The sequence below is a fragment of the Anser brachyrhynchus genome (assembly GCF_964034855.1).
Source record: "Anser brachyrhynchus genome assembly, chromosome: 8".
In the NCBI taxonomy this organism is placed as follows: Eukaryota; Metazoa; Chordata; class Aves; order Anseriformes; family Anatidae; genus Anser; species Anser brachyrhynchus.
In genome coordinates, this window is record NC_137702.1 from 15820378 (window position 1) to 15844856 (window position 24479).

General features: G+C 45.3%; 1 long non-coding RNA gene across 1 annotated transcript; it reads left to right on the forward strand.

Moving 5' to 3' along the window:
- Window positions 1-284: 284 nt before the first annotated feature.
- LOC308199207 lies at window positions 285-19212 on the forward strand. Its single transcript, XR_013954494.1, has 3 exons — window positions 285-718; window positions 15336-15450; window positions 18759-19212. It is a non-coding gene; the product is annotated as an uncharacterized lncRNA (long non-coding RNA).
- Window positions 19213-24479: the final 5267 nt, after the last annotated feature.

Genomic DNA, 24479 nt, shown 5'->3' on the forward strand with positions numbered 1-24479 from the left:
AGCGCTAACCCAAAGCTGACAGCCTGACCCAGCACCGTGCTTTAAGAGGGCAGGGCCGTAGCATTGGGGATGGAATTCTGCTCTAATTAGGCCATTACCTAACCTTCAAAGCTGTATTTTCTTCCTCCTCTGCATGCAACGCGGGAGGAAAGGCTGCTGGAGAAGACAGGAAGAGCCCTATCTGATCCTTATCGGGAGCGGACGAAAGCCATGCGTTGCTTTTTCCTTTTGACGTGTGCAATTAGCTTGGCTCGTGTGGAAGAAACATGTCAAGGTAAATGGGCGCCTCTGTCCCTCCCCCGCAGCTCCCTGGCGAGGCCATGGTTTGGCCCTCCTGCGAGGGGCCATTTTATCACCTGCTGACAGCCGTGCCCCTCGTAAAGCCTGCTGTGCACCATGGCTGTGCCCCGTCCTGGGGTCCCTCTGCCGGGCCGTGCATCCAGTCTTACAGCCTGAGTGCGCGCCTCATAAACCTCGGCGTGAACCCACGTCTTTCCGTCTCTCCTTGCCTGGTGCTTTATGCCCCCCCTTCCAAAGAAGCCTTTCTGTTTTCATGGGGAGAGGGCGATCTTTCTGCCCGTGGCAGACAGCTGTGGCCCTTCGGAGCAGCGGAGGCCGCACGCTGCCCCTGGCCGCAGGCTCGCACTGCTGCATTGAGCCCGTGAGGGGACAGAGCTCGGGCACCACGTTGGAACGGGAGGAATAGCTGGAGCTGAAGGTAACGGGAACAGCAGCGGATCTTTATGGTTAAAAAACGTACTTAATTTTATTTTATGAAGGTGAAAATGGTGGCAGGGCAAAATCCAGCAGCTCCCCTGAGGGCACACTGGAAGTTTCCGCAGTTGGCCTAACCAGGGGCTGACCCGGCCAACAACACCCGCGGCGCGGTGCCCACGGCGGCCCCGGGCATGTGGCCGGTGCGCCACGCCAGGCCCCGGCCGAGTGGCGCTGTGAGGCCACCCTGGCGGCCAAAACTGTCACCAAAGGGCGACAGAAACGGGCCGGGGGGGGGGGGGGGGGGGACCGGCGGCGGCGCGGCGCTAGGTGGCGCACAAGGCCCGGCACGGCTCGGCCCGGCCCGGCCCGGCCGCCGCCAGCTCCCCCCGGCCGCACCGCCCCGGCCCGAGGCGGGCAGCACAACCTTCCTCGGCCCGCATCGGGTGGGTGGGTTTTTTTGGGGGTGGGGGGCACCACACGACGGCAAAAAAAAAAAAACCCACACCGGCGTTGTTTTCTTGTTTCCCGGGTACTGCCTTACTCGAAGCAAAACCTTCTGGTGGCTTTCTGTGGCTAATTTTGGCGCTAAAGTGAGCCTAATTGCCTTGCTATAATGAAGGGCCGCTTGAAGTTAAATAATGGCCCTTGCATTGTATTTATATGAATGAAGAATTAACCTTAAAAGGTTGCCCTTCTCGGAAAATGGATTGCACACTTGGTTCTCTCTATTGATTAGTTTAGGTATTTAAAGTGCTGCATTTTATCTCACTAGCCGCACGGTAGATTTGTCATGATGATACTTAGAGGAGCAAATTGACATTGTTTATTTTCCCAAAGCTTTTTGGCATATTTCTTGGCTTCTTACTGCACCTTTGAGCTATATAGTGTTGTACAGAGGAGCAGTGATAACCCTTCTGCTTAAATAAGCATGACAGTATAACATCTCTGTTCGGCCGAGACGCCAATGAAGGGGATGCTGCGGCGCGAAATGCGTGTTGCATCGTAGCTGACGGAGGGAGGTGAGCAATCCTGAATAGGTTTTCGGGAGGGGTAGAGAATCCCCATATTGAAAGAATGATGAGAGGTTTGTCAAAATTTCAGTTCTCTCCAAGAGCTGGAGTTCATTTCTCCTTGGAGCTGCCAAATAGCGAGAGCCAGCCTCATAATTGCAAAGTACTTCAAGACCGGGTAGTCTTAGGGGTTTTGAATGTGACATGTGCAGCTAAGCAAAAAGAGACGGGACACATGCGTGCGTTCCTTTACTACAGATTTCTGAGGAAATAATGGGATGATGTCGTTTTGAAGTTAAATACAGGCATCTGTTTTTCCTACTGAAGTTTCTGAACCTTTTTAAATCGTCCCCAAAAGTACTGGGGAATGGGGGGAATTTTGTGTCCTGTTGTTACCAAGAGCTTGAAGTCACTCTGTGTACATTGCTGCGGGACGCAGGGCTCTCTGTGGCTGTGCCCCCGAGGTGGCTGCTTTGCCCGGGGATCTCCCCCTCCCCAGGGGCCCTGGGGGTCATTGTAGATGCGGCTGCCCCGTGTCGGGGAGCAGGTTTGTGGGCACCTGCCGTGGCTGAGCCCCAGCAGTATCCCCGCTACCCACACCAGGGCCCAGCCACCCCGTTGGGCTGCGCGTTCGAGGGGCACGAGGCTCTGCCAAGGCGGCTGTTTCCACAGCTGGCAGCCTCTAATGTGCTCCTTCGGCTCCCCTCTCTGGTTTCTCAAGTTTGCAGATCTGCTTTTGGTCTCTGAACGAGCGACCGCCACCCCTTTCCTAACCCGATATCCTGCTCAGCGGTGGGAATATGCACGCTGCTTAAATCCCCAAACAAAATGGAAATGGAAAGGCTTCAGTTTAGTTGAAAAGAACAGCGAATTCTGCTCGCAATCTGTAATGCAATTAGCGTTATTTGACTTGGCAGCCTTCAGAGGGCCTGCGTGGGCCGCAGGCTGCGAGGGCCTGGAGTCAGCCTCTGTCTAGGAAGCAGGACTTGGGAGGAACTCGTGGTAATTCTTACATAGGAATCCTCTCAATGTTTTTCTCCCCTAGCTCCTCTTCCCTCCAGCCTCGGCGTTTGGAGGCTGCAGCCGAGGCTCCAGCCTCCAGCCCCTGCCTGCCTGCGCGCCACGGGTGCTGCCCCGCCGCCTGCCGAAACGAAAATAATCCTGGGTCAGAACCCACGGAGCCATCTGTGTTTCTGAGGCTAAATTATTTCTTGTAAGGGAAATAGCATTCGGTTGGTGTATCTGGCCTGCTAATTGCTTTAACTGGCTGAAAAGATTTCAGTCTGTTCTTGAACTATTTGTGCAAACTTACCAGAATAGCCTCACTTTCAGATCCTGCCCTGTCCACAGCCAGAACGTATAAACAAGTCTTTTTGTAGGAAAAGCAGCACAAAGTTTCGAGTTATGCTAGCAGAGGTTATGAGAGACAGGAAGTTATGGGCAAATTGATTTCACCACTGGGAAACCAGGGATTTTTTTTCCCCCAAGTAACGACTGTAAAGCATGCTAATGCTATTCAACATTAGTGCATTAAAGTGTGGCCTTATTAATTCAAGACATAAAGGCAACAAAATAAGCTGTTAAATTTAAAATATAATACATATATAATGAGAAAAAATGTGTGAAAGCTTTATTCAAATGAAAATGCAGAATTGTTAGAGCTAGTGAAGTATCTTTTGTGCTGAGTTACGAGCATATGTAATAGATTTAATTATTAATTTCTCCATTGTTCTGTGCACACAGACAGGGTTCAAGGCACAGTCATTCTCTGGCTTTCATAGATCTAATTTGTATAATTATTGCCTGAATAAAGAATTGCTCCGATTCCTCGCTCACTGCTGTCCTCTCCTAAGTACTACCTCGTTGCTGCTTTCCAAAAGGAGAGCACCTGCCAGTTCTTCAGGAATCAGCTGATCACTTCCAGTGATGAGGCACGCTCCCGGTGACGTTCCTTTTCAAGCCTTTTTGTCTAAATGAATTATTGTGCATCCTTTTTAATTTTATTGAACAAATTACATTTGTCAAGGTCTAGCTTTGTAAATAAATAGCTAGAGACACATGGATGCATATTGCTGCTGTTCAAGGTCTCTTGTTCTATTTATGGAAGCCAGATGAATGTGAAACAAAAGAGAAACTTTTCTCTAAAAGCAATTATCTTTCTGCATTCCCATCAGTATAATTATATTGCAGGGAATTTTAAGAAGTCATACAAGTAGAATTGAATACTTAAAATCATGGCTGAATCATTATGCAAAAGCTGAGCAGAGCATCTTGCCTCATGCTAAGAAAACACACCGTGACTGGCTGCTCTCCTCCACCTTTACACCTACAACGTGTGTGTATTCGTCATCAAATAAGAGCCCGAGATCCTGGAGGATTCTATGCAAATGCAAAGTATTCATGGGAATAAGTACTGAATTCCTCTCAGTTTTTAAGTCCTACTACTAGTGGGTTGAAATATTTTATCACCCAGGCATTTAGAAAGTTGAGGCCCTGTTCTGTGAGTATCCTTAATCATGACAGTTTTATTTGACACATTGTGTTATTAAAACAGGGCATCTTCTTTGTTTATGAGAAGGCCTTCCTAGGTGGTAAAAGGAATAAGACATTAGAACACATGGCAAGCTCCGGTCTGCCTCTGTAAAGGAATATGGTAAAAATCATTATGTTGGCCAGTAGCGCTTTGAGAAAAACTGTTAGGACCTTTTAGGAAGCTGCAGTACCTGCATGGTTTGTAAAAAGTCACATCGGTCTGGGAGGAAAGTAGAAAAAGTCTGCCAAGAGAGCGATTTTATTTTTTTATTATTATTTTATTTTATTTTTGTTCCATTGTCCCATCAAATTTGGTGAGCGTTTGTTGAAAGTATCGTTTTCTTCCCCCTTTTACTCACTGGGGAGATGCTGTCAGACTACCAAAATACAAGCTGTGCAGATGTTGTATAGGTGTGCTTGCACTGCAGCCAGAGCAGCAGCAGCTGCAGGGGCACTGCTCGGAGAAGGAGCAGACCTGCTGGGCCGAAAGCCTTCTTCCAAAGCAAAGGAGGCAGAGGTCCTGCAGCAGGGCCTCAGCTGCTGCTCCACCGCCGTGCGTCTGAGCTGCCGCCCTGCTTTGCACAGGGGTGCTGGGGAAAGGTGAGAATACGGTCATACCATTACGCAATACTTGTGTAAGGAAGCCAAATAACAGTGGCACAGGACAAGTGTGTGATGTTCCCAGATTTGAATTTGTAGCCTCTGCGTTTAGGTGTATATTTGTATTTAATACGAGAAGATGACAGATGTATTCTTTCCAGCTAGATCTTTCCTTTCCCCTCCCTCCACCCCTATGGCATCCAGCATTGCCTTTTACCTTTGCTGTTCTGCCTTTTTCCCTCTCCCAGCCTTCCTCGGGTTAAGCAGGACCATGTAACTTAAACATTTGAAACACAGCTATGGAGAAATGAAGTATTCGGCCCAACCTTGGCACGCAGCTTTGGCAAGGCAGGAAACTTTCCTAAGTCCTCGTGCTGCAGCGGGCGCCTGCGCAAAGCTGCGCGCTGAGCGGTGCCCGTCCCTCGAGGGACCAGCTCCGTGCTGCACACCGACATCAGCCGCAGCCCAGTGTTTTCTTTTCTGTGAAAGCCATTTTGACTGCCATGTGTTTGCATTTATTGCCTTTCCGGCTCTGTACATGACTCATCCGCAGCAGGATGGAGGAGTGAGGACAGAGCTGGGCTGCCAGAGAGCTCCTTTCCCCACTTCCCAGCCCTGCTTTGGGCAGCTCTCTGCGAGGCATTCCCATGGCAAGCAGCCGTTTGCCAGGCTACAGGAGTTAACCCCCCGGGAACCCATCAGCCAAGCTCAGCATCTCTTTGCAGGGCAGGCACACGAGGGCTGTCCCCTTCCAGCGCCTTGATACCGGAGGCCAGATCTCCTCTTTGTAAAGTGATGGAGGCTGCAGGAAACCTGTATTCGTTCTAGCTTTGAACCCTGCTGTTCCCTACATGTTGCCCTCAAAACATACAGCCACAGGTCTGCTGCTCCTAGGTTTTAGTTCAATCCAAACCTAATCTTTTCGTCTTTCTCCAGAAGCCCCACTGGTGCCAGCATTTTCTTTCATTCAGCCATGGGTAGGGGTTGTAGAAGTGGTTTCCTCTTGATTCCCCCTGGGATCCTGTGCCAGGGCAGAAGGTTTACATCCATCTGATGAGGGTCCTCCTTGGGAAGGACTGTTACTTCTTTGGGAGTTATGTCTGAACCATAATGGTATTTTAAGGGGCTTTTGTTTTTAGTAAATAACTCTCGAATAATCGGCAAATCTGGTACCAATCAGAATATGATACGTATCCTCAGCCAGTTTCAGTGGGGCTTATTTCTATTACATCTGGCAGTATGTCCAATGGGGGAGAAAAAGCCTCAACCAGAATTAGCTGCACTGAAATCAGCTGAATTTTGGATGTGTTCAGCCTTTTTGGCCAGACTCATTCCGGTTCATGAGAAGTAATTATCTCTTGAGCATCACATTAATATTAAAGATCCATAGGCATTAGCGTTTAGGCAATATACCTTCTTCCCAGCTCCAAAAAAAGATGTGGGATAATTGATCTGAACGTGCTCCAAACGTGCATATGTCTTTATTTATGAATTCCAATGTGGATTGTTTGGGAGGAAAAGGAAGAATAAGGAAAAGCAGGCAAAACAGTTTAAACCTCTCATCTCCCTGGCCGTTTCTGTTAGGAATAGTTATAATCCCTTGAAAATGAGTTGTGAAAGCTGACAGCATGTTAATAGCATGCGTTACAGATACCAAATCCCTGTAGCTGGTATTTCTGATTTACGCCTTTCCCTATTTCTTAGATCAGGGAAGTCCTGCTAGTTGGAGCGCCAGCCGCTGCGTGCAGGCGGGACGGTGGCTGTAGAGCCCAGTCTGGGCGCCCCGATGGCTCCTCTGCCTGTGATCAGTGTGAAATTACATCCCAGCCTCTGCCCGATGAAGGAGAATTTGGCCTTGGAGCACCCAGAGCACTGGCTCCTGCAGGGTGTCCATCTGCTAGCCGCAGGGGTGCTGGGTCGACCCATCCCAGATGTGGAGGTGATGGTGGCCGTGCTGGGATGCAGTGGTTGCACTCAGAGGGGACGTCGGTCGTGGTGGTTTGGGTTCCGCTCGCAGCCGAAGCACGGTGGGACCCCCGGAGGCGGCCGTGCTGCAGGCTGAGGGCAGGGGTGGAGCCGCTGGGCGTCCCCGCACTGCCGTGCTGCCATGCTTCCCATCACAGCTGGGACACGTCTGCCCTCGGGTGTGCTCATGGCACGGCGGTGGGTTTGCATCGCTCAACCTTCCACCGGCAGAAAGCTCAATTGCTCCATACAAGCCAGCAGTGTCATCGCATGAAATAGGAGGGGAGCTTTTTCCTTGCTAAATTTTGTATTGTGCTCAGCTTCACTCAGCAGGGAAAACCAAGCCTGTAAAAGTGCTGCCAGCTTGATTCAAATCCTGCGTGTGCACCCGCCTCGTCTCCACGCCCTCGCGAGGGGCGCCAGGCACGGCCCCTTCGCCCGAGCGGCCACGGACTGGCCCAATTTCCTGCAGAGCGCAGCAAAGGCCGTAGATATCAACTTCAAAGGTAAACAATTACCTTTTATTATCACACATGGCTTTAGCTCTACCCGTTTCAAATAGCACATAATCACAAGTCTGTGATAACATTTACTCCTGATGAGAGAAAATTTACCAAGTACTAAATTGCTGCTGAGATGACGGGAACATGAGCCAGGCAGGAATTAACTCTGATGATGAGTCAGCAGACGTTAATGTCTTGCACCATGCTGGATACATCTGCCGAGCTGTCCACTGTTGAATCATCTTAAATATTTCTGTGTTATTACCCCTCCAGGAAAAAGCATCGGAGAACTTTTGTGTGTCTGTGTTTATATATGCATAAGCTATTTTAAAATAAATATATGCAGGCATATAACAAGTGTATGCATTTAGGTATGTAGGTAATTTTCAGCTACGGAAAGGATGAGCAACCAGCAACTATTTAAAGTAAAACATGCGTGGAAATGCTAATAGCAATTGCCTACATTCGGTGTTTGGAAAGCGATAGCTTTGCTCAGCTGTGGCTCTGATGAGCCTGGGAGGGTGACCTCGTGTCCACGCTGCACACCCTGGACCTCCACGCAGCCTGGCCTGGCCTCAAAGTAAGAGCTGCAGGTTCACTCAGGGCTCCTCATCCCCATGTTTTGGAAATTAATCTCTCCAGAACTAACACAGCAGCTGCAGAGTGCTGTGTTCAAGTATACCAGCTCTTTGACTTTTTCCCTTTTTTTCAAATATGCCCAGAATGTCAAAATGTAGTTGGATGAATGTAGTTTCTAGGCACAAGCAAAAGCATCAGATGAATTCAGTGGAGAGGGGCAAATGACTTAAAAGAGATCATTTTTCATAAGAGCCCTGCAATCGTGCCATCATATGTTGTCCTTGTTCTGCAGTGTATCTTCAGCAGATGCTGGATACTGGCGTATAACTGGGGATGCAGCAGGACTTTACTCTGGACAATGTAACCATTGCACAAAGGAAGAAGTAGAGCTTTATTTAGTAAATTCTTTGTTGTATTTTGCTTATCTCACTGTGGCTAAGCAGATCAGGTTGTTCTAAAACGATTGTCTATTCTGGCCTTAAAATGTATACAGAGTTGACCAATTGTAAGCACGTGAGAACTGCAGTAATTTAGTGCACATCTTGCAAAAATGCTTTTTTTTTTTTTTTTTGAAACTCCAGCTTTCTGAGGTCCAGAGGTCAAAAGTTAACTCTAGTGAGAAATGTGAGAGTTGTCCGTGTTTGCCAAAAGATTTGTTGTTTCAGGCATTCTGCAGTCTGAGTCTCACCACTCCGACTTGCATTTTTAAGGTTTTCCCACCCCCCTAAGTTTCAGTTGCAAGTTTAAAAAAACAAAACAAAAAAAACAGCCAATGTTTTGGAAAGCAGATCAAGGGCAGGGCTTGGCTGTTGCAGATGGAGGTGGGAAGCCCAAGCTGACAGTGGAGCCGCTGCCCCAAGGTGCAGCGTGGGGTTGTGGTGGGATGGTGCAGCTTCATGGTGCCCATCATCACTCTCCTTTTGCTCTCCTTCTCACTACCGCTGATCCCAGGTTTAGCCTCCAGTCAGGGCGAGCCCGTGGCCGCCTGCCATCTGATGGAGGTGCTCTCATCCTATCTCCTCCTCATCCCGGGGCGGGCGCAGCTGCCTGCTGCTGATGTCCCCACTAAGGACCTCAGGACTGGTTTCAGTATTAGATGCCTGAAATAGCTCAAAGGAAATGATGTGAACATCCCCTGAACAGTGAATTTTGCACTCCAACACTGCATTTTCCAAAAATTAGCGCTTGCAACTCATCCTGAGGTACCCTAAAATAACAACTTAGTATTTAATGAATGTTAAGGGGGAATTAAAGTAAGCTAAATGGTAGCTTGGTTTCAGGCTTCTTAGTAGTTGCTGCACAAAAGGAAGGCAGTGTTTTTAGACCAAGCAAGAAATTCATCCTTTGAGGATTGGTTTACAGTCCTCCAGAATTTTCCATGGGGTTAATAACCAAGTGAAATGTCCTGGTGGGAATGATGACGTTCCCACTACTGCCCAACCCTTAGCACGGTGTGTCAGGAAGTTTCGAGTCAGTTGCAGAATTTTTCCTCCACAGTGGAAGACAATGCATCTCCAAATCTATCTGAAAATCTTTCTCCCGTTTTCCTTTGCATCACGAGCTTCTCGGGCACAGCGTATTAACTCTTCTTGAAGCACAAAATTAAGAATACAAGTGCCAGAACATTTTTGTCAATGGTTTCCAAAAAACTATGGAATTTCCTGCCCAGCTACATCAGATCAGCCAATAACTTTGTAATTGCTAAAAACAGCCTGTTGATTTTCCTCCCAAGTGTTTCAGCTGGCCTGGCTGAGCTTTCTCTTTTCCACTGTCTTGAGATGTTTCTCTCATTGTGCACTGCGCTGTATTTTTATGGTCAACATATCCTATAGCAAACAATTTCAGGCTGATGGCGGAAGGGAGATTGGATTCAGGTTGGAGATTTGAGCCTGGGACAGGGAGCCAGGAACGCCTCAGTTCCTGGACCAGATCTGCCACTAAATCAGGAATCCACATAAAGCAAAGCCACATGATGAGCGGCTGCAGGATGATTTGATTTTCTGTGCAGAGGAGGAAGCGAGCGCTTGAGCGCGGTTCTTGCCTTGGCGTGCCCGCTGCAACCGGAGCCGCCGTTACAGGTGGGCCGCGGGCTGGGGCAGGCTCGCGGGCGGGAGGCCGCTGTCTGAGCGGGGACCGCGGTGCTCGCCGGGCGGCGCTCGGGCTGACGTCTCGGAGGTAAACGCAAATAAATTAGTTAAGTGCGTCTGTATGAAATTTTCCTGTTGAAAAATTCATTCTATAAAAACATTTATACCGTATTCTTTATTGTCAGCTAATCCTGCCCAAACTCATTAAATGGCAGTGTGTGGGTTACTCGCTGTCAGTGAAATTATCAAAGGCATTTTTCAGCTGGTGCACCGGGAAAGCATGTGCTTCAATGCCAACTAAAACAATAACGAGGAAATGTTATGATCAGACTTGACCAAATGACCTTTCCCATTTTAGATTAGTTCTTAATTTCAGCACAAGGGTCATCCTGTGAGAATACTCACAATAAGTCACTGCTCACCTCTCACATGAAAAAGAAGTGACTTATTAGAAATCTCACTGTACTCATTGCACTTAATGAGATGTGGAAAGCTTTGTAATTTGATTTGCTGGACCATATGCTGTAAAGGGATACTGCTGATTTCATTCCTCCACATTTAATTTAAGCAGTATGCAATGGCTTCTTCGTATGGCTACTTATATAATAAAAATTAACTTGAAGTATAAAAAAAATACACCATTGTGGGGTTTATTACTCTGTGGTTGAGTTTCAAGTGTTTTTCATTGAAACATCTGTAAGTAATGTGTAGGTCTAATTTTAAATCCTGGCAAATATTTTCCATTTAACATTTGGTTTTACTGACAGGCTTGGAGTGGTGGTTTTCAGAGCTTGTCAGTAACAGATACGCATTTTCAAAGATAAACATTTTTTTAATTGAAGATAACTGTAATTCAATGCTTGCTTATCCAATGCGTCCTGTGTTTTAGTGGCTGCCAGCAGCAGTGCAGACGCTTGTCCCCTCTCCCTGCAGACCCCTGCAGCAGCCGGCACCCTTTCCCCCGTGGCTGCTGGGGCTCTCTGTCACCGATAGACCTGGGCCTGTGGGGTGATGGCGGGGCGAGTAGAAGCATATCTCCTGGGGGGTGTCCCGTTTGGATGTCTTGTGTGGGGGACATTTGACTCCAGAGGGTGGATGTGGGCTCAGTGCAGGGTGGAGCTTGGCAGGGCCTGGACCACGGTGGCTCACCATCAAGACTGTATTTCAGGTTATTTGATTTTCGGCTGCAGACAAAATGAAACAGCTTGAACAGGCGGGCTGGCCCGCGCAGCCTGTAAAAGCGGAGACCGGGCTGGCTTGTCGGTGCACGCTGTGCTGCCCCGCGCGGCCTTCTGGCAGTGGCACCTCACGGGAGAGCCCCAGCCAGGGCTGGCGGGCGGGATGGACATACCCAGTGTGGAACAGTGAAGGGCCCATTTAGAAACCAAACATCAAGATTGTTTTTGAAAGAAAGCCTTGGAAGGCTAGAAATGCCAGACACTTATTGGTTTCACCCTGAAAGAAATACCACGACGTTTTTTGCAGTTATGTCTGAGGTGTCCGTGGGCTCTAAGCACAAGGGCTGCATGTGTTTTAACTGAACCTGTTGGCTAAATCTGAGACCGGAAAAAGAAATGTTTTCCAGAAAATTGTCGTGGAGCGTGACAAGAGAGCTGGGAGGGCTGTGGCTGTGCTGTGGCAGGGATTCAGCAGATAGACGAACATGGCCGTGCTGTGAGGCAGGCGCAGCGCTGGCTGTGCTCCTCTCCTGCCCTGCGAGCTCTGCTGTTCTCTCACCATGATTTTGAGAATAAGCTGGATTTTGCTTTCACTAAGAAATAATAATAGTGAATTATTTCCCTTCAACCACTGTTGTCATCTTGTTGAACCCTGAACTGCAGCAGCAGGGAATTAGGTCTGGGTGCAGACGGATTAGCTGCTGTGAGGGGCTGTGGGAGGCAGAGGCCTGAGGGACGCCGGCACAGGGGGCTCTGTCTTTGTTACCAAAGATGTCACATTTCTTTTTAATTTGGAAACTCTTTAATGCCTGGTGACTGGATGTGTTTTTGGTTCAGCTGCTGTACCTAAGACAAGGGCCTGAGAAAGATCTTTTTCAGTTTAGGTCTGTGTCCGCCTTGGTGGTGACTCTGCCAGGGCCCTTCATGCATGGATCTACAGATTAAAAAAATAAGAGCAAAATGAGGTTTCAATTTTAACATGTCCCTGTTTTCTTTCATCAGAAGTTTCAAAATGCTTCTGAGGAGGTTGGTGATAGTCATAATCTCAACCACCATGATTTCTCATAAACAGTGAGAGAAACTACAGCTTTACTGAATATAGCGTCTGTTTTAAATGGCTGGTGGTTCACTTGTTTTTAATATGAGTACAAGCACAGAGGCAAGTAAAATCTAATGAAAGTGCTTAGAAGATTTTGTTTTGATACCCCACAGCAGCCCTGGTTTCTACTAAAGGGGTAAAAGATTTCTTTATAGCCAGGCCTGCAGAAGCCAGAAATTTAATCTTTCTATACAACTTATTTTATTGCATTTTTAATTTTCTCTTGCATTAGCCTGACCCTTTTCTATAGCTTTTGACGCCTGGTGCTTAATTACTTATCATTAGCAATGTACATGGGGGCCTTCCTGCATATTTATAAATGTGATCATTAGTACATGGGAAGACAAAGACTTCTTTAAGACTGTCATTAGTTATTCTGTTTTCATAGAAATGTTCATTAGAGAAACTACCCACCTGGTTAAATAATTATAATTAAGAATTGGTTATCTCCTTTGCATTTTTAACTTGATCTTCAGGATGTGTGTACATAGCTAAAGAAGCCTTGTTTGGCCGTCATACTATCCTTTCTTTTCGATTTGAATTGTCAAGCAGGTTTAAATGCTGAGTTTTGAAACTGTGTACCCTACGAATGATTTATGGAAAGATAGGTTATTAAAAAAAAAGGGGTGGTGGGGGGGAAGAAATCAACCCAGCAATTATCTCTGAATTCATTAACTGCGCACTGGTGGCAAGAGGTTATATAAACCATTTACTGTAATGCATAGTATGGAGCTAAAACAAAATGTCACTGGAGCCTGATTTCCCTGCCCCATCTGCGTTACTCTCTGCAGACACCCAGCCTGCTGGGGTACCCTTACAGAAAATGTCATTTCGATTTTTTGATAGGGTATTACTTAAAAATGGTGACAGTAAGTGCGATCGTGTCAGTCAGTAATCCTGCTCCCGACCGTCATGGGGAGCTGGTAGGAAACCTGTCCGAAAGCGGCGTGCACACGCGTGTCTGCTGCGAAGCTGCAGGGAAGGGAGAGCATCGGCACGGGGAGGGCTCACCTCTCCTGAACAGCAATGATAGAAGAGCTTGTCGGTGGCATAAATATCATCTGTAAACAATTAAGCAGCTACTGCTCATTCAGGGCAGTTTTGAGAAGCAAAGGAAGTCTGCAATCAGTTATATCTCCAATTACCATAAAAATATATTAGCCATTCATTCATTTATTAATGATTCATCAGTTAACCACACATAATGAGCAAATAATTAGCAATGCTGTACGGTTGCCAAAATTGAAGAAGTGTTGGCATTTTAAAGATGAAAGGTTGCATTTATGTAAAAAGTCGTGTGGTGATAAAGTTAATACAGAAGATAATTATAAAAGTGGCTGTCCTATTTTAGAGGCTGAGGTCCTGCAAAACTTGCCTAATTGAACTGAAATTAATATTCTTCAAAAGCATGCATGTTATAGCAAACTAGCTGCTGAATTTACTCGGAGATCTCCCTTCAGTAAGGTACGTCGCACAATACAAGTTAATAAAATGCCAGACAGCAAGACTGCCTTCTTTGTTTGCTCGGTTCAGGGCCTTGTGGAAAACAATAAATTGCATTCATGTCAGCCGAGGCCCATCCCTTTGCTAATTACCGTTTGGTGCTGAAATGACTTCTGTGAAATTGGGAGCATGAAGAAACACACAACCGTACAAGGGAGGCTTTTCAGACTACAGCAGTAAATGCGAGATAGGCCTTAGGCGCACAGATGTTAAAACAGTGAATTCCCCTAAAGATTACACTAATGGAAACCCTGTCAGGGTAAGTCAAATCCGGGGTCTGTGGTCAAAATCTAATTAATGTTCCTGTACTTAAAAAGAATATGAATGCCTGGAGGTGAGGAAGAATATATAAGAAACTCGCTTGTTTGTAAAATTACTTGTGTGAATGGCAAGCGCCACCGAATCCATCCTTACGAGGTAACACCTGTAGCTGAGCTGCTTATGCCACTTAACACAGTACGTTGGGCCATGAGTCTCGACCCCTTTGTAGGTCCTGCACGAAAGCAGCCATTAGCACCTGGGCCATGTCCCCCATGGACACTCATCGGCATCACTAAACGCTCCCTCTTCGTTTGGCACAGCTGAGCGGTGTCAAGGTCTCTGCTTGGGAAGTACTCGTAGCTGAAGACATATGAGAGGGCCAGCTTCTCTCTGTGCAAAAAATCAGGCTGCTCTGCGTAGGTTGGGCTTGAGGACACTGCTGGGGCTCTTACAGCGCTTTCACAGCTGCACTGTGCATGGCCTGTGCAATAGCAGAGGAAATGAATTTATAATGCAACAATCTCTTCATTTTCACAAGCACAAAAATTCCCCTAAATACTTAAAATAACACTCAGAGTGGGACAGACCTTAAATTTTGAATAAATGAAACCCTACTCCAGTGTGTTGCTGAAACAAGCTTGTTATTAAAGAAATAAATTTGAAACAGCAAGTGGTTGGAGAATTTTGGATTTAATTATTTAAATCTACTTAAGATAACTCTCTAGCAATGTGTTTGGGTTTCCTGTTGAGAGCATGTTTTCTGGGAAAGGTATCCCACCCAGTGCCTTGGAAATATTAACTTTCTTATGCAACAGTGGTTTAAGCAGTAGAGACAAATAATTATTATAATCAGGCAAAGTATTGTATGGCAACTTGGTGATATTTATTTCCTTGACATGTTCTGCCATGAAAACTGCACAGATCTGTGGGGGGGTTGGAAAGATTGCCGTTCTCCTTGGCTAAATGGTACGGGTAATACTGCTCCAAATGCTCTTTAGGTAAGAGAGAGAGAAGTTCCCTCGGCGTACTACAGAACCAGCCACAGCCAACAGTACTTGAACTAGTAGGTTTGCAATTGTAAACACTTGACTTGAGATATTATATATGGTCATTAAACAGATAAATGTTGGCTATTGGATTTTGTTCATTGCTGGTTGTTGTACATTGGCATGCATGAAGAATCACACCTGTAGATGTGCTTTGTGGTGGAAACCTACCATATTATCTTCAGGATGTTCTGTAGGATTGTTCCTAGCATGGCACAGATCAAGAAGGCAATAAATCTGCCTTTTCTTTCGCAGGGCCATTAACAGGAGCTTGCTGGATTTTGGCTCCGTGTTTAGGGTGAGAATGAGGTGTGTATTCAAGATGCCTCTGTTCTGCACAAAACCCAAGAGAAGGACAAGAAGCGAGGAGGTACGTACCCTGTACCCAGCCACAACCCAGGCATGGGGGAAGGAGGTGCACCCACAGCTGCCGTGGCGCAGTCAACTTCCTCAACAGCCAGGAGTGAGCAGGGGAGAAAACTCGGGCGCTGAGTCACATTTCCTTCCCGTGGGCTCGTGCTGGGACAGACGGACGTGACTGCACTGTGTGCCGGCTTGGCTTGGCTCCTGTGGGGCAAACACGCTGTGTGTGTGCTGTGCTGTGAAGAACAGGGATGGTATTTTTGTATTTTAATACCCTCACAAGTGAGTTCAGCACTGGGTTCTCTAAAATTCACAACATGTGCAAGGATGGTGTTTGACCAAAACCAAAAGAGCTGCCTGTTTTCCTCAATCAGGCATGCTCACTGGTTTACCATATGATTATTAATAATGTTTCCTTTTATAAGAATTTTTATATTTTCAGGAAAAGACAGTCCTATAGATATTTTTTTCTTAAGAAACGATGCTTATGCTTATGAGTTACATGATGCAAATGCTGATGTAAAGGTTAGTTCTTGCTTAAGAGAAATGTTTCAGTCCACCAAAAGGGGTTGATTAGTGTCCCCTAGCTGAACCATTTTTTCCCTCTGTTGCTTTCACCCATTGATTTAATTAAGGTCTAATAAAGAGGGGGCTGAAAGATTGTTAAAAATCTTTACTTTTTTTTTTTTTTTTTCCATGGATCTGACCTATTCTGGGCTGTCAGTGCATTTTTGACTTGTACATGCCCTCTTTAATATGTAAGCACACTGACACAAAGCTTGTGTTCCTTAGAGCCAGTTGTTTTTTTTCCTCAATGGTAGGTCAGGTTTAGTTTTGGTTTTAACCAAAACAAATGCTTTTCTGGAGACCTTTTATTTTAGTTAAAATAAGTAATGAAAAAATAACCAAAGCAAGTCACAGTATTAAAAGGAAAGACCTTAGAAAGCTTAGTGGTGACCCTTTCTTTTTCTGCTTCCTTTCCCATCCTCCTCTTGCCAGCGGAGAAAGAGGAAGAGAAATGAAAACTCTGGTTTTGCTTTCCAATTAAGTAACAAGAATGAATGGAAGTTTATGAAACATGGAAGTTTTTTTCATTAAAAATGCTTGCTATTTTTCAACTGATCCTACTCCTTATAACTTTGTCTTATTAGGTCAGTGTTAATGCTCAAAAAAATACTTCACACTACTTGTCATATTGTCAGCCTCCCCTTTTCCTTTCCCTTCTCCCACCAGCTCTACAATTTGCTACTTTGGGGTGAGAAGAGCTTTTTTCAGCATGCTAATTTTGCTACTGAGCAGGCTTATCTATATCTAATAAAAGGGAGATTACCACCAATGTGGCGGTAATTCTGCTCTTGCAGGAGGAGAGGTCTCCAGCACCGGTGCTCCTTGTGCTTTCTGGACACACCAGGACCGCATCGACGTTTTTCAAAAGAATAAAAAGGAAAAAAGGTACAAGCTGCAACTTCAAGAAATGGCTCTGACTTGCTCTTTGGGGCTTGAAAGAACAGCATTGCTATCGAGAGTAGCAGTTTGTGGCTGTGAACCTTCTTAGACGGCTCTTGGCTCAGGTTTCCATGCTGCTGTTCGTTAGCAGGAGAGCTGCCTGCAGGGCTGCTGCAAGTTTGCAGAAAAGCAGGATGTGCACTACAATAAAAATCCAGTTTGTGTTGTGGTCCTGGTACTGGCTGGGCACTAACAACTAAACCTGGAAGAGACAAGCCACCTGGACTTTGGGACTACAGGGATGTGACATACTGCTTGCTGGGGTCCATCCCTGCCCTGTAAAGTGCTAAAGCAGGTATATAAATCCTACTGTGTTCACTGGGAATTAGGCATCTGCTTAAAGTTAAGCACTTGTTTAGAGAGTTTCCTGAATGGAAGCCTGACAATTGTGCCCAAGAGTAACTTTGAAATTAGTTTTAATTTGCTCATCATGACCAGCTGGCATGAGTTTGTGGAAGAAGCTGGCTTGGGGAAGACGAAAAACTTTCCAAGCCCTCAGCTTTTATGTCAGCGCCTTTCCCGAGTGCCCAGCGCCCATCCAAGCCCATGCAGTGCCCTCCAGCCCTGCCCTTGTTCCCAGCAGCTTCATGCTCCCCCCGGCTGCAGTGCCAGCCCCACGCTCTGCAAAGCAAGCTCTCCTGTGCAAGTGGAGTCACCCAGTTGTGCCTCACCAGCCATGCCCCATTTGGGGCAATCTTTGCAGGCTATAAAGGAGGAAGAGAAAGTCCTTGCTGTATTTAGTTGGCAAATGCAAAGAGAAGCTAGGAGAAAGAGTGAGGAGGATAGGAGATTTGTGTCCAAGCCGATGGTTCAGCCAACGCCCCTGCTTGGAAACAGCTGGCACCACGTCCATTTGTGTCACCTGAGTCAGAAACTTTCAAGAGCCTTTTATTTTGGGATTTTTTTTCTTGGTAACCCCTTCTTTCTCACAACAAAGTTGGAGGTTAAACTTCAAATTATAGCAACAGGTCTCAAAGGAAAAACCAAATCCAAAAAGCCCAAATTACTGCTTAACTCTGTATGTGCACATGTTTACGTGCGTCATCTACTTAAGGCAAGCAGGGCTGTGTCCATGTAGCCTAGAGTTATTTAATTTTTTTGCTCAAATACATGGTTAATTTGTCAATGGATTATAGCGCTGTTGTGTAGCTCTTGGAAAAACTAAATTCACAATTAAAACATTTTAAAGGCTTTCTTTTGTAGAGTCCTTAGGTAATTAAGCTGAAGTACATGTACATTTCCATGTATAAATGTACTGGAGCAGTGGCAGCTGATGTGGTAGTTAAGGTCAGGTAGAAACCAGCCTTGCATTTAGTCTTATTTCCAGTGCTTCACTCAAAAATCTCCTAAATCTAAATTAATCTTCCAGAAATGTATGGGAAATTTGGTTTATGAGGGGAAAAAAGAGTCTTGCATTATTACCGTAGTCTATCAGTCTTCCCTCAGCGTGACTCCATTTGTTTCGTGATGTGTGGCTGTTCAGCATTGCCACAACCGAACTTTGGAAGACTTTTGCTGGGAAGAAGCACAAAAACACAGCTTCGGGTCAGCCCGAAGCAGCTGCAGGAGGTTCACATAGAGGTGCTGCCCGCCTCGGCGTGGGTCTGCGACGTGCCAGTTCCTGGGCAGTGCCAAGAGCTGTTTGGTGGAGCTCGGGGCAAAGGGCTCCTGAATGCTTTTTGAAAAAAAAATGAAGTGTTTTGCGTAGAAAATGAAAGCGCAGTTTTAATTCCCTCCTTTTCATCTTTTGCTTACCACCTTTCTTGTTAGGGTATGGCTTCTTCAGGGCTGCCCCGTGTCTTAACACAGGTGCTTGTGAAATGTGCGTGATGCGTTGAGAGCAGCATCGGAGGCAAACAACACGTGGGATGCTGCAGAGAGGGAGTCGCAGCCGGCTATCGCTGGAACAGGCACGTTGGGGTGTCCCCTCTGAGGCAGGAGGGGCTCAGCCCTGCACAGCTGCAGTCAGGGGCTGGGGGGCAAGCGTGGGGAAAGCCCTCGCCCGGCTGGCAAGAAGGGATTTGGGGACAACACAGTGCTCAAGGATGCTGTGGCAAAAGTGGCAGCAAGCCTGGGTCTGCTGCTTGTGCCCCGCTGCAGCGCTGCTGTGGCCTGAGCCCTGTCCTGAAAATCCCTGCTCTAGGCTGCGGCTTCCCCTTTCTGCCTCCCGAATCCATTCCCTCCCTTGCAGTTTTCATTCCTCTCCTTCTTGCCAAGTACACTGACTCCAGCCTGATCTGAAAGTTAATTTTAACAAATAACATCTTGGGCCAAGCCAAGTTAGGATCTGGAGATAGGACACGCTGCGGGAAGGGAGCGGGGTGGGGGGGTGTAAGAGAGCATGAACGCTCAGCCTTGTAATATGTGTGAGAGCTGATGCTCTCTGAGCAATTGAGTGCTTATTATTATTTCTCTTGGATAGGTCACCTGGGAGTGGAGGAATTTTTCATTTTAAATTAAAAAGAAATCTTTTGTAATGCTCATTTCTGAAAGGGGGAAAAAAAAACACCTCATCATGGAAGCAATTATATGGAGGACACATAGAAAGGAGTGATTAGTTGTTAATTTTTGAGCTATTGGCCCTGACAGAGGGGTTTTGTGGTTTTTATTTTAAGGTGTCTTTCATATGCCTATAGTCCAAGGTTACTTCTCGTTCAATAGTAATTACCCGATGTCCATTACATGCTAGGGACTGCTTAAGGTGGGTGCAGTGGTCCCTGTCAGAGCATGTGCCAAGTCGAAATGCCAGCAGCTGTGTGAGCCGTAGGATAATTGTTTGTATCTGCTGCTTCTCTTTTCCAAGTCTTGGTAAATGTTTTAGAGGGTAACTTCCCCCTTTCTTGATGCAGCCTGAAAATACAGCCCTCCAGTTTGCATTGCAGGTTCCAAGTCAGCCGTGTCAAGGTTTGAACAGGAGTCAGGGAGGATAATGGGTCAGGTGTAATTAAGAGGCAAAACTACTGGTGAAATAACTGCACATTTCGGTTTTCTGGTTTTTGCCCATCAGATTACAAACCTCAGTCCCACCACCACTTAAAAAAACTAATGTGTAACTGCAAACCCTGTATAACTGCTCTATTGTATCAGATGGAAGCAACTAACTAAGAAACCACAATAAATTAAAAAAGAAAAATGTACCTCAAAAAATATAGGGCTGAAAACACAGAAGAAAAATGCAGTCTTGTTAAAATATGGGCATGGCCAGTAATAGAATGAGTAGGGAAGCTTGAATGGATCATAGTCAAAAAACACTCTGCTTAATTCTTGGGGGTTTTTATTTGCCATTCAGCTTACATCAGTGTTAACATCTACTGAGAAATACAGCCATTTACAATTTGCAGTTCAATGTGTTACTTTAATTAGTATGAAAATTAAAGGGCAACTATAGGCCAATGTGAATGATTATGGAAATACATGTGCATCACATGCAATGCTCTCATTTAATTAATCGTCTTGTAAACTATATCGAGCACTTTAAGTCAGCTGCTGAGTATAACAACTCTATTTTAAATAACCACTTAATACTTAACAGGATGTGGAGAAAACACTGTAGCACACGACCGCTTCTCAAGTTTCAGTGTCTGAGATTTTTTAAAGCTGACCCAAGTCAACCCAAAGAATGTTTAACACCCCGTGTCTGAACACAAGAAACTCTGTGATGTGCAGACATTCAATTACATTTTTTAAAAAGTGAGAAACATTTTGTAAAATAGTGACTTTAGAAAACTAATTGGCAGCAGCAAACTTGAGAGTGAAGGCCAAAGCTAGAGGGGAACTTTTATTACAGTAACTCTAGTGAAGGAAAATGGAAATAAAGGCATCTTTGTTTCTCAGTCAAATTAGCTGATTAAGAAATAAAACATTTTAACATGCTTTAAATGCAGCATTAATTATTTATATGAAAAAAATTAAAGCCAGGTTCCATGAATTACACTTTGTGTGTGTGAATTTAACGTTACGGGAATAGTAATCCTTTTACATTCATGCCTTACTTCATTAGGCAAAACTAAATATTAAGGGCTCTATTCATTCAAAAAATTCTTATGCATTCAGGTCACACCTTTTCTGTGGCCTTTTTTTTTTTTTTTTAAGAGTACAATTTACGGCACTGATTTTTAACTATGATTCAGAAAAAGCAATCTACTTCTGCAGGACGGGCTCTAGTAAACGGATGGGTTTAGAAAAGAAAAAAGATACAGTGGTGGGTTTTGTCATCAGTGATAAGGCCTAAAGTAGGTGGTATTTATAGGCTCAAAGCTGGTGTAATAAAATAGATGGTCAGATGCATTATCAGTAGGGAAACTCTGAATCCTATGAAACCCTTTTCCTACAGATTGGTTGGTAAATATTTTTTTCCCCTGATTGACTGTTCCCAATAATCAGGCAGTGCTTTATTCAGGTGAATGAAGATCAGAGGCTATTGACTTGGGCAGGTGTGTTCAGCAATGTACTTTTCTATTTTCCAGACGTGCCCATTTCAACAATGGTGTGTCCTATGCTCCGATCCCCGGGAGGAAATTTCATTGACTGAGGTTGTGCTGATGCCAGGGATGTGGTTACACCCTCATCAGAGTCACCTGTCTGCTGTTCATTGAATGCAGACCCATCAGGTAGGGAGCTGATGACTTCATCCATTGGTTTGCTTACACTTAGGTGAAAATAAACAAGAAGGGAACTCTGATGGTTTTTAAGTTTTGTTGCTTTGTTTTTTACTGTCTGAATGGAGGAACAGCCAGAACTATGCAATGGTGATCACCTTTAGCTTTCAAAGTAATTAGAAGATTCACTTAATATTAAAATAATAACTGAAAGAGGGATGGCGTGGGATGGGGAAATGAAACCCAAGCAAGAGGTGTGACAAAAGGGGGATTATCCAGAAGCTTGCATATCGTCAGCTGACTGAATTTATATAAACTTTTGGGAAACACAATATTGGGAAATGGGACAAGGCATCAGATGGTTGGGTAAGATTGATGTATTTAATAGTTCAGTTAATATGGATCAACATCTGCATTTGGTTACATCTGCACAAGCCCCTAACTTCAGCAGAGTTGTACTTTTGGAACCAAGTTTGGACCAATGTTTTTAAATAGGCCCTGGTGCAGAATATTCGCAGGGAGCCGGTGCTGCTCAGTGCTGGTGTGCCCAGGCAGCTCTGCAGAGAGCTGGTAATACAATATGTTATTGTTTCTCCTGTAATTTTTAAAATACGTTGAGGAGTAATATATTTTTTTATAATAGGGTGCTCCCTGTCTCTTTAAGTAACTGTCAGATGTATGATGTCCTTGTGCCAAAATGCTACGGTCTGCTCCCTCTGTGCAATCATTAATTAAATCCATCCCTTATTGTAGAGCTTGCCTAGTCTCTTACCCATTCTGCTTATCTGTGATACCAGATGATGCTTGGTAATTCATGGCCAACCTGCTCCCACCTTCAACAGGGCCTCCTGGCTGCTGACCTCAGCTAGCTTCACCTTTTCCTTATTCCCAAGGAGAACAGAGCCCCGGAGGCAGCAGTTTTATCAACTTTTCCTGTTGACCAGCTGAAGGCTCGGTGATAAATAAATGGTGTGTGCTTGAGCTGGAGGCCTCCCACACACTGTTGATCCCCAGCCTTACTGACCCTGGCTGTCCACCCAGGCACAGAGCAGTGCAGGGATGGGGAACTGTCCCCAAAGGAGGCCGTGAGCTGCACTGCCACTGGCAGGCAAGAGCCACTTCTGCCTCCCCAGGTAACGTTGCTGCCAGTCACTGTGCTGGCTGAAACCTTCTCTGCTTGGTCCCGATCTGTGCCACCTGCAGATCCCTGCACCCACCGGTAAGGCTGATACACAGGAGCTGGTAGGAATATTTTCATAGCTGACAAGCTGTTTCCCATGAGCAGTGTCAAAGATTTAAAAGCCACTTCTGCAAATGGGACTTTCTGGCAAATACAGACTAAGCAAATCTTTTATTATTACCATATGGCTAGAAATACTCCTAGAGTTCTCCTGGAAATGGGTACTGTACCAGCAGAAAGCAATATTCTGTTGGCCTGTGCATTGCCTCAAGGGGATTTACCATGGTAATAAGATCAGTAATTCATCTCCTAAAATCACTGGGAGTACAAATGCTTATTTAAGTAGATGGTATCTTGATTGCAACTGAGTCAGGAGAGCTTTTAAAGCTGCCTATTTAGGCTAGAGATCTTCTGTTAAAGGCAAAGAGCTGGTGGTTCTTGGGAAACACAAGAACATCGTGTTTCACAGCTACTTCACATTTTCAGCAATTCACAGTAGATGCATAGTACATCCCTTGGCGAAACGGACGCATACAAATATACTAGGAAATGATGCCTGTTGCTTTTTTTTTCTTTTCACTTTTTGCTTTCCATAACTATGTAACAGAAAGAGATATAAATCTCTCCATCCCCAAATGGTTGGTTAGAATGAAAGAGGCAGAGAGAAAGCCATTGTTGCTTATACTCCAACAGCACATGGAGCTACCCATACCCCGATGCACTGGAGAATGCAGCACCAATATACATCAAGAGGCAGCCTTGGCCCTGAAAAACTTGCAAGGGAAAGATCGGGGTCTAAAATGATTTACTTTGTCACAGAGAAAGCCAGTGTCAGAGAAGCATCCTACATTCTTGAGACATTTGCTAGCTAGCAAACGCAGTAGGCCTCTGCTCTGGAAGTCTTGGAGGCAGAAGCTTCTAGGTTTGCTCAACCACTTTTTTTGTTTGCTTGTTTGTTTGTTCACAAAGCTGATCAAGAGAAACCATGGTTTAATAGCTAAGACATAGGTGGGAGCTTGAGGACCTAGCTTCTAATCCCAAACTCTGTCACAGGAACTTTTCACGGAAGGAATGATGTGATCCAGAAATAGAGAGATTCATCCAATTGTTTTATTTGAGGAAAACCATAATTTTTCCTCTGGGAATCCACAATCACTGCCTGTACCCCTGTGACAGGAAAGTCTCAGGTGGTCTGTAGTGATTCACATTGGTGATGTGCTATCAAAGATGAATCACAGAAAAAACTGAGCTAGCAGTGCCTAAAACAGATGTTCTCTAGTTTGCCAAGAAGCATGAGCAAGGACATGTGGCTGAAATGGAAAGCATTAGGCATTTTCCTGCAGAATGTTTTTCTGTACTTTAACTTCATCAATACTATTCCTTCTCTGCACAGTTATTAAGCTAAATATCACTGAGGCATGTGCAAATTTGATGAAAGAAATATTTGTTTGTGCTCTCTATATTTCAGAAATTAAAGGTTTTTCAGCAGGCGCAATTCTGCCTTGTGAATCAGTTTTCACTCTCATTTTTTCTGCAGTCACAGAGCATAACAAATGTTTGAAATAACTTTCACCAGCTTGATCACTGTTGTCAAATAGAGTATATATGCAAATTAAACTAATACATTTTTGTGAAGTTCTCCGGATTCCACCAGAATGTATGGAATTGTCTTTCAATAGTTAACAGCGCTTAACACTTATGTAGCCATTTCCATCCTCAGTGACAAGCTTATTAATCAATGCAACACCTTTG